Consider the following 15,072-nt stretch of genomic DNA (forward strand, 5'->3'; position numbering starts at 1 on the left):
CTACAGGCCCTGGGCACACATAGTGCACTACTAGGGTCTGACAAGTAAATCAAATAAGCCAATTATGGAGTCACTAATCCATTACAACAATTTACAATAATGAGTACTTGCACTGTGGCACTGAATAGCAGGGGCACAGTGCCCAAAACATATAAACCAGCAAAAACATATCAAAAACAGAGGAGACAACTGTGAAAAATGGAAGGGAGACTCACGCCACGAGTACCAGGTCTAACATACCCTTTGACAGGGTTACTTCTGCTGGGACTGCTGAGCTCTAGAATAGCCCCAGAATTGTCTGTATTTTTGGAGCATCTGCCTTGCAGTTGGGCCCAGATCCCATTAGCAAGTTACAGCCTTATTAGTGTTTCAAGGAGGAATAGACCTTCCTCGTGAAAAGCTGCTCACCATTGAAGTGCATGTCCATCAAGGTAATCAATGAAAAGCCTATATGATGCATCTAGGCATATGTGTAACAGTAGTGCCCGTGGTCCAATCAACTCAATCCAAGCAGCACTTCAGGATCTGCTTCGAGTAGAATTGTGGAAATCACTGTACAGAGAGTGAGGTTGCCAGATGAACAACTTCTGCCCCATGGCACAGAGTAGTTTTGACTCGCTGTACAGAGAGACCATTGGAGAGGGATAGGTTTCAGCTTTGAGGATGATGGAAGAGAAGCAAAGAACATTGGCTCAACCAGTAGCAGGCGTATATATCATCTGACAATGTTTCTGTACACTGCCAGGCCCAGGAATGACTTTTCCCAAGCAGCCAGAACAGTTTCCAGCAAAGCCTCATTATAAAAAAGAAAGAGCTTGGCAAATATCTCTATAAAATATTAGATGTTGGTGTTTCACGGTCCAAAGGCAGCTCTAGAGTTTCTGCAGCTTTACGCACCACAGAAGTAAGGGAAGCATCTTCCTTTGTCAGGACCCCAGAGGGGTAAGGAATGTACCCTGATGAAGTGGTATCCATGCCACTGGCATTTTGTAAATTAAGCTGAACTGTCAGATCAACGCCGTTGCGTCCACCAGCTTCAACTGCCTCCGCATCCTCCGCAAGACCTTCAAACGGATCCGACCAGACTGCAGAAAGACTGTCACCCACACACTCATAACCAGCAGACTAGATTACGGCAATGCCCTCTACGCCGAAATCAACAAAACACTTCTACACAAACTCCAAACCATCCAGAACTCCGCAGCCAGGCTCATTCTAGGGACACCATTTATTTAAACTTATAAGGCGCACAGCTACCTGCAATAGGTTTCCCGGCGCCAAGGGACAGACTGAAGAAGAAAGAACTGCCAAGCAAACTGTCAATAAGACTACTAAAGAAGACTGCTTCAAATTACTGCTGGAAAAGCCAGGTTTTTAAACCCCTACGGAAGCGAAGAAGATCCGCCTCCAACTTCAAGGTCACGGGCAGGGCATTCCAAGATTTAGTGCCTAGATGAGAAAAGGAGCGACCGCCCATCTTCACCAACCTAAATCTAGGGACAATGAAATCACCTTTTCCCGAAGATCTCAGACAGCGACTGGGCTTATAAGCTTGAATGAGATTCTGTAGGTACCTCGGGGCAGAGCTCTGCTTTATCTTGAAGATGTGGCATAATGCCTTGAATTTAAGTCTACTCGTTATTCTCAGCCAATGCAGGTCGCGAAGGGCCGATGTTCTCCGAGGAACATTACGTAGAAGTCGTGCGGCCGCATTTTGGACGACCTGGAGTTTGTTCACTGTTGTTGAATCGGCGCTAAGATAGAGGACATTACCGTAGTTCCGGCGGGAGACTACCAATGCCCGGACCACTGTCCTCTGTGTAGAGGCGGGGAGCATCCACAAGATATTTTGAAGCCATCTTAGGGTGGCAAAACAGATGGAAGCTACCCTAACAGCCTGTTGCCGCATCGTGAGCTTTTCATCAATGAGGAATCCGAGATTGCGAACCTGAGCAACGGGTTGAGGGGTAGGACCCATACTCTCAGGCCAATGCTGAGGACCCAATAGATCTTTACCCTTGCCCAGGATCACAACCTCGGTCTTATCCCCATTTAACGTGAGGAAATTACTCTGCTTAAGAGCCGAGATATTATTACCTTCCGTATTGGAGAGGGAGAAAATGATTTGCGTATCATAGGCGTAAGAGAATAAAGTCAGACCGGCTTCCTCCACAATAGTGGCCAGGGGTCTAACATAGATGTTAAATAGTAATGGACTGAGAATAGACCCCTGGGGTACGCCGTACGCCGATGAACGTATTTTCGAGGATGCTTTAGCTGAGAAAACTTGAAAAGTACGACCACTTAAAAAAGAGGCTATCCAAGCCAGAGCAGAGCCCTCAACTCCCAAGGATTGAAGAGTTGCGAGAAGGATGGAATGGGACACGGTATCGAACGCCGCACTTAAATCCAAAAGGATAAGTGCAGATATATCCCTGCGATCGATACCATGCCGTAAATTCTCAGTAACTCCTAGAAGTGTGGTCTCTGTGGAATGGTGTGCTCTGAAGCCGGATTGCGATGGATGCAAAAAACCCGAACTCTCTACCAAGAGGGTCAGCTGTGAGTTGATGCGCCTTTCCAAGATCTTAGAAAAAATTGGCAACAACGAAATAGGCCTGAAGTTGGATAAATTAGAGACATCAGCTCCAGCCTGTTTGAGCAGAAGAATAATCATCGCATGTTTCCACTCCTGTGGAACATGAGACTCTATCAACGAGGAATTGAGGAGTTTCATCACAACGCGACGAGAGTCCAAATCAAGTTGTTTAAGGATCTTAGCCGGTAGAGGGTCACAAGGGGAAACGGATTTGATGCTCTCCAGGCAGTGAGCAAAAGAGACGTCATCAAAAAGTGGACATTCAGTAAGTTTGACTGTCAGGGGGGACTGACAGTTTTGAACAGGCACAGGCATAGATGATAATTCTTCGTTCAGAAGTAGAGGACTCAAAGAGTCATAGATACGTTCCACCTTAGTGATGAAAAACTCGGCGATGGAATTGCATTGTGCCTCATTCAGAACAGGAGGGGCAGGAGTAGAATCTGCACCGGTCAGTTTTTTTACCACAGAAAAAAGCATGCGAGGACAGTTCTGAGCATGTGTTATGGTATTTGTAATATAGGTCGCTCTAGCCGTTTTACATTGTTTGTGGTAGTCTCTAAGAGCTTCCCTATATGCCACCTTGCGAGACGGAGAGTAAGAACGTCTCCATTTCCTCTTGAGGGCCTTACATTGAGATTTCATGGTTTTTAAATTTTCCGAGAACCATGCCGCCGGGTAACAGTGGGGTAGAAGGTGCCTAGGTACCAGTGGAACAAGTTTGTCAACAGCAGTACTTAGCCATTTGGAAACTGCCGTCTCCAGCACCAACAGAGATGAGTCAGCATCCGGTAAGGTATTAGACAGGTGCGAGTTAAGATCAGTGATGTTAAGCTTGCCCCAACGACATATACTCTCACCTGTATCAGCACCACCAGATGCTGTAATCTTAGTATAAGAGAGAAAACTGAACTGCGAAATGGTCCGACCATTCCAAAGGGCGAGCGGCAGGTTCACAGTCATACGGAAGGTTCGAGAGGACAGGATCTAATAAATGTCCAGCAGAATGCGTAGACCCTGAATTGCACAACAGAATATTAAGAGCTTCTAAATCAGCTAAAAAAGTTTAACTGACAGTGCATTGAGGGTCTTCCAAATGTAGGTTCAGATCCCCCAAAATGGTGAAATTGGCAGCCTTCAAAATCAACGGGGCAATAATTTCAGAAAAGGATGTCGTCCATGCATTGGAATTCCCAGGGGGACGATATATCAGTAGACCAGATAGAGTCATCTGAGCACTAATTGCTAGTTTGAATTGAGCTGCCTCGCATCCTTGAAGGGGAAAGGCTTCAACGAACCACGCCACGAACATGTGACCCAACACATTCGAAGCCTCCACTGGCTCCCCGTCAAAAAGAGGATCACCTTTAAACTCCTCACCCACGCCTACAAATCCCTCAACAACATCAGATCCAAATACCTCAACGACCGAGTTGGTTTCCACGTACCCAAGAGGAACCTCCGCTCCGCTGGCCTCGCCCTGGCAGAGGTGCGCCGCATCCGCAGAAACAGAACCGGTGGGAGAGCCTTCTCCTAAATAGCAGCCATATCCTGGAAAGAGCTCCCGGTCAACATCAGATGCTCCCCAACCCGCCACACCTTCAGGAAGGACCTCAAGACCTGGCTCTTCGACTGATCCGGAGCGGTCCCCTACTCCCCCCAGCGCCTTGAGACCCTCACGGGTGAGAAGCGCTCTATAAACCACTGCTAAAGACTAGCATTGGTGTATGAGTGATGAAGTAGATTATTGTTGTTGGTTTTTTACCTCAGAGTCATCATCTTCTGTGCAATCAAAATCTGTCAGGTGTGGTTATATCCTTGGAATTTGAATAACTCCCCCATCCGGGTGAATTTCTGTCCCTTGGGGAATCGTTGTTCATGAAAGCCAAGTTCCATCCTTTTTCTACTAGGCCAACTGGATAATTTCAGCCTACTTCATATGCAGCACCACTAAGGAATCCAGGGTAGTGCACAGTGATGTATGTACATTAAATGAAAAACTAAACCTGAAAAAACACATTGGAGGAAATCAAATAATGTAAAAATATTTTTTTAGGAAATACAATTTTAATTACATACAAACAAATCTAAAATTAAATTACACTTAAGTGCAGTTCAGGACTAGTGAGGGTTTTTTGGGTTCAGGAATGGGTGGAGTTTGGCGGTGGTGAGGGGTTTTAAAGGGTCAGGGATTCGTAGAGTTTAGACATTGGTAGTGGTGTTTGCGATTAATGAATGGGTGGGGATAGGGGTAGTGAGGGGGTTTTAGAGTTCAGGGATAGATGAGTGTGGGGTAGAAAGGACTTAGGGTTCAGATATGGGTATATGTCAGGTGTAGTGAGGGTTTTTTAGGTTTCTGAGATGGTGGAGTTTAGGTGTAGAAAGGGCTTTTAGGGTTCAGGGATGGGTGGAGTTTAAGGGTCAGGGAGGGATGGAGCTTAGATTTTTAGGAATGGGTGCAGTTTGAGCATTGAGTGGTTTTTAAGTGTCAGGGATTCCTGGAGTTTAGAGGCTGTGAGGGGTCACGGATAGATGGTGCTTGGGAGTAGTGAGGTTTCAGAGAACTAAAGGTATCCAAAGTAATTATTTGACAATTTAAAAAATATAAATCCAAAAAAATGTCCCCTGAAGAAAAGCACTAATACAGTAATTACCTTCAACAAAACTGATTCTGAAAGTAATACTGGCAATATTTGCATATACACCTTGCATGCAAAAGCCAATTTCGAACAAAGAGACATTCTATGATTTGGTTTCTATAAGATTTTTTTACGAAAATTTCAATTATACAGATTGGGTGACATGGTTTCTCAGTAACGGTATTCCATGAAATCGATTATCTATGAAATCATATAGAACCAGTTCATAGACCCTTCTCCACGGTCAACATTAAGTATAGCGCTGAGGCCTATGATTCTTTTTTCTAGGTGACTAGGTTAGACTTTCTGGAGGTGAGAAGTCAGGATGAGTCGGACTCAGACTCACCATATTCCCCAAGCTCAAAGGAGCAGGTCCGCTTTTGTAGAGCAGGCCAGCGTCTAAGAAGCGACATCCTGATGATGCCTTTCAGAAAGCTGAATATTCGCAAATTGATACATGTAGCAGAAAATTTCACATGAATCTTCTGCAGCTTTGGATTTGGATCAGAGGAAGGGGAACAGCCTGGCTTCATGGAACTGCAGAGTGAATATGAATTAAACTGTGAACCGGATTGTTTTCTCAAAGAGGAAAAGGATTTCTGTTTCCTACGTCACTTTTTGTAAAAGATCTTTTGGGAGCTCATTCCCTCTCAAGAGACTTACCTGTAGGGGAAGTGTCCATGCAGGCTTTGGTCAAAGGTAATTTGGCCTCCTCTTTCCTGAAGACATTTGGATGCATCAAGGAACACAAATTACAGGTCAAGGCGCCATAGTCGGATTTAAGACACCAAGTAAAAATGTATATGGATTGGGTAAAGACATCTGCGTGTGCAACTTATATCCGGGTTTGAACCCGGAGACTTTCAGAAGCAATATTTGTCTTAGTCTCTGTCAAAGCGGAGGAAAATGTTGCCTGTGAGGTCCCAAGAAGGAGCTCTATAGCACATTGATGAGGTGCATAAAAACAAACTTATAGATTGGTAACGTCATGTCCCACGTGCTGAATAGTGGATGAGTTGCTTGATGCCACCAGGCAGTACTGGAGAGATACTGCTGGGGAAAAGCTTTTCTAGACCAGGCTGATGCTGGTGAAATATTTTTAAGGTGAGGAATCAAGACGATGTGTTCATCTCCATTCATGTGAAGGACCCTGAAACACATTTATATTAAAAAAAGATATATGTTTTCCAAATTAAATAAAATTAACTACAAAACCTGCCCTGTTAGCTAACGTTAACATTTTTAAAAATGCACACATTCCCAGCTAGCCAAAACGTAAACACAACAACACATTGACTGAAAACACCACATCAAACCAACACTTAGTACAAAAATAAATGCAAGGAATCAGGTCCTAATACCTAGTCCCAATACCGATCACTTTAAAATGGTGCAAACTGCTCCTGCCCCTTTTAACAGCTTGGGACATAAATTATTCCATCATGTCCCACTGGGAGTGAGATGAGCAGTTTGTTTTCGGTGCTCACAGAAGATAAGAAACCATTACAGCCTAGATCGCATTGGGAGCCCGGTAAACCAAAGAGATGAATGGGACATTTATGAATTCAGAGAGAATACTTTGTATAAAGAAGTAGGATTACAAGACAGTAACTTTACCTTCTTTACTGTGGAATTTCCTATGGGTACAAGGGTAGCAGACAAATAGCAAGCTAACCCAGTCTAACCCAAGCGTGATCTACACCAACGTACAAAGCCTGACCCACCATGGTATTTAGCTTGAAATTCAAGCTTAAAGCTCCCTAGACTAATCAGCACAGCATGACACTGATAGATATGATGCCTAGCTCTTACTGGCTAAGAAGTGGCTTTTGTTCCCGATATGCCATTGCTGGCCCTCCTTGGATTCCGTCTGAGTAGGCAGACAGTGGAGATCTATAGTGAGGATAACTGCTTTGGTGGCTTATATGATTCAGAAATTCGACTCACGTTTTCACATCTCAAAAATAGCTACAACTTGCCATTTGGGCAAGGTATTACACATAGCCACCCAGGACATATGCTACATTGTATAGAGGCTTGAGAGAACAAAACCCCCCAGAACACTGGGTTGTACACAAAATGTTGACATCAAGCAATGGGAGAAAAGTGGTGACGTGACGCTATTGTTTACTGCTCTGAGGAGCAAAAACTATGCACATCCTTCAGATGTCAGGAAAGGTGGGAAGGTATATGGGCACAGAAATCCTACTGACGAGTGGGTCTAAGCGAAGGGGTACACTACGAAAGTGTATTTTAAGCTTTGCAGTTTTATTATCCATACCACACAAATCTGCGTTCTAAGCCTTTCAATAAGATGTGCACAGAGGCTACTGACAGATGCCACAAATGTTCTGCTGGACATGCTACTTTCTATAATATGATGTGGGTCAGCCTGAGTTAAAACAGTGCAGGAGGACTGAAACAAACATACTCATGCAACTAACAGATAGACCATATATCTAGTTAACCTCTTCGACGCTCACGATGAGCTGAGGTCGTCATGAGAAACGGCGCTCCGGTGCTCATGACGAGCTCAGCTCGTCATGGCCTGTGGAACGCTCAGGTGCGAGGAGAATTCCCCCGCTGTGCTGAACGTTCCATGGGAGTCAATACACCTGTGACGAGCTCAGCTCGTCATGAGCACAGGAGCGCCGTAGCTCCTCGTCATGAGCATGGGGGCGCTGTGCGCGCCCCCTCCCACCCAGCACAGCGGGGGAATAACCCCCGCAGCAAAGGGGTTAAAACCAAGTCTGCATGATCAAGAATCCCAGCCTGCATGTAGATATATTGATTTAGCATTAGTGGCTACTAAGTGGAAGACTGCGATGGCTTGAAACTATGATGCAGTTCTGAGTACTGTGAGTTGGATATCTAATGTGAGTATGTGGGTGAAGGCTGAGGGCAATGAGCTCAAAGTTGTGAGTGCTAGAAGAGGTAGTAGAGACGTGGGAGAATCTTGTTAGAACTTTCCAAAAATTATGATAAGCTGCCCCAATTTAATAAGAAGGACTTGAGCCTGAAAGATGAAGAGACCCTTTGATAGGGACAAGAGGACAGATGGTGGACAGTACATATGAATACTGATAAGATTTCATAAGTTACTTATGCCCTTGCCCAGGATCCAGGGTTGTCTTCTCCCTGTGGTACTGTCAACCTAGGTCAGTTATTAAATTCTGCTTGCTAACTGCCCAACTTTCTATGATGTGACAAACTGTAATTATCGAATACTTAATAAGGTGTCTAGCAATTTATATGCGTAATTATTCTTATCGGTTGACCAACTAGGAACTATTGTTAATTTTTCAATGCTCTGGACCACACTTACCAAAGCTTGCTCCATCTTGAGAGTTTTATTACCTTATCTTGCATGCATCAGTTACATTCTGTCTTTTTTCTTACAAGATGCTTTTCTTTAATTCCTAGACAAGGGACTCAAAATAATTTGATTATCTCGTTTGTTCAAACCTGCGGCGTACACAAGAAGACTCTTTTCTGTTTAATCTTAGATTCTTCTGGCTTACAGTATGCTGATCCCATTGTGAATGCTTATGGTGAGATTCCTTGTTAGACTCAACATTTCAGAGCCTTTTCACATGTGGCCTTCAGAACTATCTGTGAGATGGAACCTCATGCCTGAACATCTGCAAAAGCAATATGGGCTGGGAAAGCCTTGAACCCTGAAGCAGAGGGTGGTGAGCATATCACCCAAGCTGCAGGTGACAATGCAGATTTATCTTATGAGTTTGAGATGAAAATCATATCATCACTGAAGGCTGAACTGAGACTGGATATGAAAAGGATGGCACAGTCTTTTCCTAAGACTTATGAGACAAGGGTGATCCAGTTCTAGTCAAACTGAAATAATTCTGATGATGTCAACCCAGACTACTTTGAACATCACAATATCAAATGCTTGGATGTTGACACTCTCTCTGATGATCTTCACTTCGACTGCAAGCAGGTGCAGCAGTGATATTATGGCATTACTACTCTCCTCCAGACAGCGACTGTGGTGGTATACTGAGAGGCAGAGCAGGGGACAGCCTGGCCCTCTGACCCCAAAGCTAATGTAGAAGACACTCAACAGATTTTCCTGCCAATGTCTCTTCTTTGCTAAGGGCAAGCCTCTGCTTTTCTTCAGAATTGTGTGTCACCTCTTGCTACAAATGGTTCACCCTGGACTGTCCACACATCAAGGTCCCCTTTCCTTGACCGATTGCCACTGCAGACTGGACACTCAGAACGTGATGACATGGTGTTTGGGGAAAAACCCACCATCATAAAAAGTGGGGAAAAAAGCCTTCTTTCTAGAAATAATGCTCAATAAGGCAAATGATGTCCAAAGAAGTTGAGTGAAACCCAAAAAAAGAAAAAAATCAACAAAATTGATGCTTTAGCCAAATTTAGCATTAGAAAAAGGCAGAACGTGCTTGGGATTTTGCTCTTTGGGAAGAAGAAAAATAGATGCCTAACGGACTGTTGGCAGGATGTGGTAGTGCAGTATTAGAGGTCTTAAAGGGACACAGTCTGTTTTTGCGACTTTACAGTGACAGTATTAGGACACCTTTTGAGCTTTTATTTTTGCTCAAAATGTTATTTATCAGGGGTGTTTTCAGCCAATCGTACAGCTGCTTCTGCAGTTTTGCTGATTGGCAATATTATCAAAGAAATGCTTTCATTTAGACTTTTTGTAGTCTATTTTTTAATTTGGAAAACATGAGGTTATGCTATGGTGAAACCAGACCGGCTAGTGAAGTTCTTGATTTGATACATTGTATGCATCTACTGGAGGCCAAGGTAAGTAAACTCAGTGAATGAGCACAAAGTGCATGCAGCATTGCTGGGAATTATTGGACAGTGACTAACTACACGTGCTGCAGCTAGCAGCACGTGTGTGTAGGTGCTGACTAAAATTGTTGGCAAGTCTCCACGCGGCAGTAAAAGACCTGCTGAAGCAGCGCGGCCTCGGAGTTGCGACGGACTGGTGCCTTCTGCGTGGTGCTGGGTGTCAAGACTAGAGAGACTGACTAGAATCAACGCAGGTTCGGACCGGGCCTTGAGTGACTTGCTTCTGTCAATTGTCACTCTCGGACTGAATCGGACGGTTGGAGCATGTGCGGGCCGTTGGGCAGGTGAGATCGTGTGAGACTGACTGAGACGTCACATTGATTAGACTACAGTCTCGACTTTCCGACTCTCCTTGTGGTGGTACCAGTCATTGTGTCTCCTGTAAACTGTGGGTCCTGGGCAAACCTCTACTAAAAGCAACAAGTAACGATAAGCTTATCTGTTTTAAGAGTTGACACAACAAATACCCAGCAAAACTTCAGAAATTATTGTTAAGAGCACAGATTTCAGGTACAACCCTTCAAGCAGTCTAGCCATCGTTTAGGTAATGTAAATAACAAATTAATTGCCATTCTTTTATGTCGAACACTCCATCCGTGTAGCTACAGCATGTGCATGCCAGTTAGTGAGTGCTGATGGACTGGCCAACAATACATTGTCTGTTTTGAGCACTATCAAGGCCGGAATGGCCGTACCAGGTATTGGGGGACTGGCGGGCGTCTCTCCGGGAGGCTGAAAGGGTGGGAGGCAGGTTTCATTAGAGGAGCCGGTTTCGTAACAGGGCAGCAGTTTTAAAACCACTGCAAAGTTCTTAGTATATTCAGCAGTTTTCGGGCAACAATAAAAGTGTCAAGTTAGCGCTGTTGATTTTGTATGCACCTGCTGGAGAGAGAGGGGTGTTTTGTCTAGTGCCATTTTTAACTTATCTAAAGTAACGCAGAGGGTTATAATATGCCTGCTGTGAAGAACTTGTACCATGCATATCAAAGAACAATATTTATGTTGACAGCTCAGTGGGTTACTGCTTTTGGCACAGAGATCCTGTAGTTACTGTGCAGTTCATAAGTTACATTCGTAATCTAGCCCAGTGAGCTATGAACTGCCATCTAAGAGCTGCATGGTACAAGTTAGAAAGTTGTTTTTTTGCCAGTCTTTCTATCCTGATGTTGCTAAGAAAGGTTTGTTTGGAAAGAAATTCTTATTAACCTCAACCCGAACCACTGTGTTATGTTCTGAATCCTGAGTTTGTGATTTTCCAGACCAAGCACTCTTAACAAGTGCCTACTAGTATGAGTGACGTGAATCCTACACCTTGTAATCTCCTTCGCCTTAAGTAACATCCATACTAATATTATAAAGAGAGCCCAAACCTTTGAGGCGGGTAATCTCAGTAACCACAGCACCAATCACAACACCCAATACAGCGTTGGAAAGGGCAGTTGCAGCAGAAGGACATAGGCTATGCAGACGATATATATAGATATATATATATATATATATATCTATATATATATTTTTTTTTTTGCAGAGTTCTATATAGCGCGAACTTGACCTGAACTGAATCAGGTATCAGAGTGCTTTACATAGCACCAGTTACGTTACATGAGGACACACATTCATGGGAGATTAAGTGATTTGCCCAGAATCACAGGATGTTTGGCTTCGTTACCAAGACTCGAACCCAAATCCCCAGGTCCGAGGTCGAGCGCCTTAGCCGTTAGGCCAACTCCTCTATACATTTAAAAGGTAAAAGAACCGTGCCAGTAAAGTAGTTCCTTGTGGGCGTGTATGCGTTGTGCTGTGGGCATGGGCTGGGGGCGTGACTAACGCTGGGGGCATGTGGTATGGCCATCACATCGTGGGCGTGACAAACGCTGGGGGCGTGACAAACGCTGGGGGCGTGTGTTCGCCCTTCATGCCATGTGAGTCATACATACAAGCGCCAATTACGTTGCTGCGCAGCATCAAGGGGCACGCTGGGGGCGTGTGCTACGTTCGCCCCTCATGACTTGTGGGTCGTACATTAATCAGAAGATCGTCTGCTGTGGCCGTGTGCTGGGGGTGTGACAAACGCCTTCACCTGGAGGCCTGGTAAGTAACGTTACTGCAGCCTCTCCTGCGCACTTTTACTGAACTCTCTCATTCAACAAAATTACACGCGCCTGCTACCATCAACCAGGGCTCTAGCCTGGCTCAGGCGGCGGATCAGTACACTAATTACACGCGCCTGATAACATCAACCAGGGCTGCAGCTGGGCCTCAAGCGGGCGAACACGCAAATAAGTGTGTCTGCGGGGACAATTACTGCAGCCTCTCCTACTCACTGTCACTCAACTCTCTCATTAAACAGATTTACCCTCGGCTGATAACACTCATTTAACGACATTACACGCGCCTGCTAACATCAACCAGGGCTGTAGCCGGGCTCAGGCGGCGGATCACTACACCATTTACACGCGCCTGCTAACATCAGCCAGGGCTGCAGCTGGGCCTTCTCCGTCCCTATTCTAATGAAACAAAAAATGTTGTCTACCGCGAGATTTTAAAATAAATTGCCCTTGCCAAATACACTCATTCTATTTCATACCAGGACAACGTCGGGACGGGCTGCTAGTTTTCTATAAAATGATTTACAAACAAATGATTCATTGTCTCTGTATGTGCGTGTGACGGATTTTGAAAATGTGGAAAAGTTTGCTTTAGGAGCAGTGACTAATGGAGTTATTTTTATATGCGGACTGTAACATCTGTATTTGTAACGCAAGCATTCCTGCCTTTGGGCATTCTGTCTGTTAGATAGGATGTGTGTTGCTGGTAAGGTATGGTAATACAGAACAAGCATATTATTGATCAACACAAGTACTGTACCAGTGATGTGCATGTTTTCTATAGAAGAAATTAATAATACTTAACCAGGAAAGATTTACTGGCTTCACAGGTTTAGAGGTATGTATACCATGTCATGGAAAGGACGGTTGCTTGGAGAACTTGACCCGCATTAAATAGCACTGTTATCTACTTTTCATTACAGATTTTATTATATGGTACTCTCATTTTCTAAATGATGAAATGAGCTTGTTTTGAACATTATAGGCCTATCAACGTTCCCATTTTATAAGCTATTTGATATTGATAATGGCTGATTTCAACTTGGATTTCAACTTGACTATTGTCTTTTCCATTGTTGTAAACTATTTGATAGGTTCTTAATCAATGCTACATTAAATTAATTGAGTATCTGAAGCTACTACTGGAAACAATGTATTTAGCTGCATTTTCAATAGGAATTGAAGTATGTATGTTTAAAGGTTACTTCTTTTGTACCTGTAGAGATTTATCAGCCTCTATGTATGATGTATGTAACCAAACGTTAGATGCATCACTTCCTGTGATAGCACCAAGCCCAAGGTCACGCAATTTCACTTTAATTGGGTCCAAAGGTCAGGTGTTACCACTTCCTGTGAAGTCATCAGGTCAAATGCCTTGCGATGTCACTTCACTTCCTGGGACATCATCATGGTGGGTCACAGGGTACGTGATGTCACTTTGTGTGATGTCACCAGGTCAAAGTTCGTGTGATGCCACTTTCTGTGACATCAGACTAGGGTCACACAGCTTGTGAGGTCATTTCTGCTACCTTTGGCATTTTGATTAATCCACGTCCATGCAAGCAAAGCCTGGTGCTCTGCTGAGAAATAGCAAAGAAAACATGCAGCACTCTTAATGGACATTGTCTGTCGATTTTGTTGAATGAAAAATAACAAGTCATGTCATGAACAAGCATTCTTAAAGTAAGCAGATCAGCCGTGCATTTAGAGTTCCCAATGAAATATTTCTAAAAAACCTGCTGCAATGAAAAAAAACTGTTGCTTTCTGTTTACCACAGAAAAGTAAATTTGCAACTTCCTCCTCACGCAGTTCACTGCAGCACTGAACTGCGCTAGCAGGGATGCTGGGTTTCCCAAAGAGGCAATATTTCTCCGATGCCAGGGGGCAGGCAGCACAGGATGCAAGGCAAACAGAAGGTTGAGGGGTGACTGCATTTCTTTGGGATTCGCCAGTCATTAACTGTAGATCGAGCCCTTCCAGTTCCTGCCTCTGAGGAAGGCGTTGCTGGGGGACGGGAAGAAAGCCAGCCAGATATGCTGGCCCTGAAATGTCTGCCACTTGCCCAGGAATGGCGGTAGATGCAAGAAAAGGACATGAGTGGATGGGGGAAGAAAAAACCGACACAAGAGTGGAGGGAAAGAGATGAAACCGTGATGGGTGGCAAATGAAACAGGGAGGAGATGGTGATGAGGGGGAAGTAACAGATGGGCCTGAAAAAGACAAACACTTGCATGGAGTACTTGAAAGTAGCTCCAAAAATTGAAGCAGTGGACGGACACATGTACTTGGTCCTTGCTCTGGGGGAGGGACAAGCTCAAGAGACAGCAGGACGCGTGCATGCAGTGAAATAGAAAGAACCAAATAAGAGCAACACTGTAGCTAACCAGTGATAAGATATAGGTAAGCTACAACCCACTAAGCTGTTAAGAAAATGTTTTGACGAGACAGTGCAAGCGCCTTCTATGCGAGACCTAAAAAGGCCACTACTGCATTAGCAGGCGACTAAAAAATGAAAGACTACCTTAAGATTGTATTTAGGATACAAGAAGCGCCTTAATTCCAACCTGGTGTAAAGAGTGCTATATAAAACTCAGTTCAATAAATAAATAAACATAGTTGAATGAAAGCTTACAAAATAAATGGGATTCTAAACTCTAGGTCATAGGTCCCCAAGCATTATGCAATGAACAATAGTTTTCTGTCAAAGTAAGCGTGAATAAGATCATCACCATAAAAATAAATATAAAATCACGCAAGTTAAAAAACTGGGTACATCATAAAGTGCATTTAGTGCGCTTAATGTGCAGTGCATGTCAAATTATTATTATTTTTTTAATTCTTTTTAGTGAACCAATACAACATTTCCAGGTAGATACA

General features: G+C 44.0%; 1 protein-coding gene across 2 annotated transcripts in view; it reads right to left on the minus strand.

Annotated features, from left to right (window-relative positions):
• Positions 1 to 15,072, minus strand: part of MTMR12 (myotubularin related protein 12) — an 813,877-nt gene that overhangs the window by 150,081 nt on the left and 648,724 nt on the right. The window lies entirely within an intron of this gene.

Source organism: Lissotriton helveticus, chromosome 2_1 (assembly GCF_964261635.1).
Source record: "Lissotriton helveticus chromosome 2_1, aLisHel1.1, whole genome shotgun sequence".
NCBI classification, from domain to species: domain Eukaryota; kingdom Metazoa; phylum Chordata; class Amphibia; order Caudata; family Salamandridae; genus Lissotriton; species Lissotriton helveticus.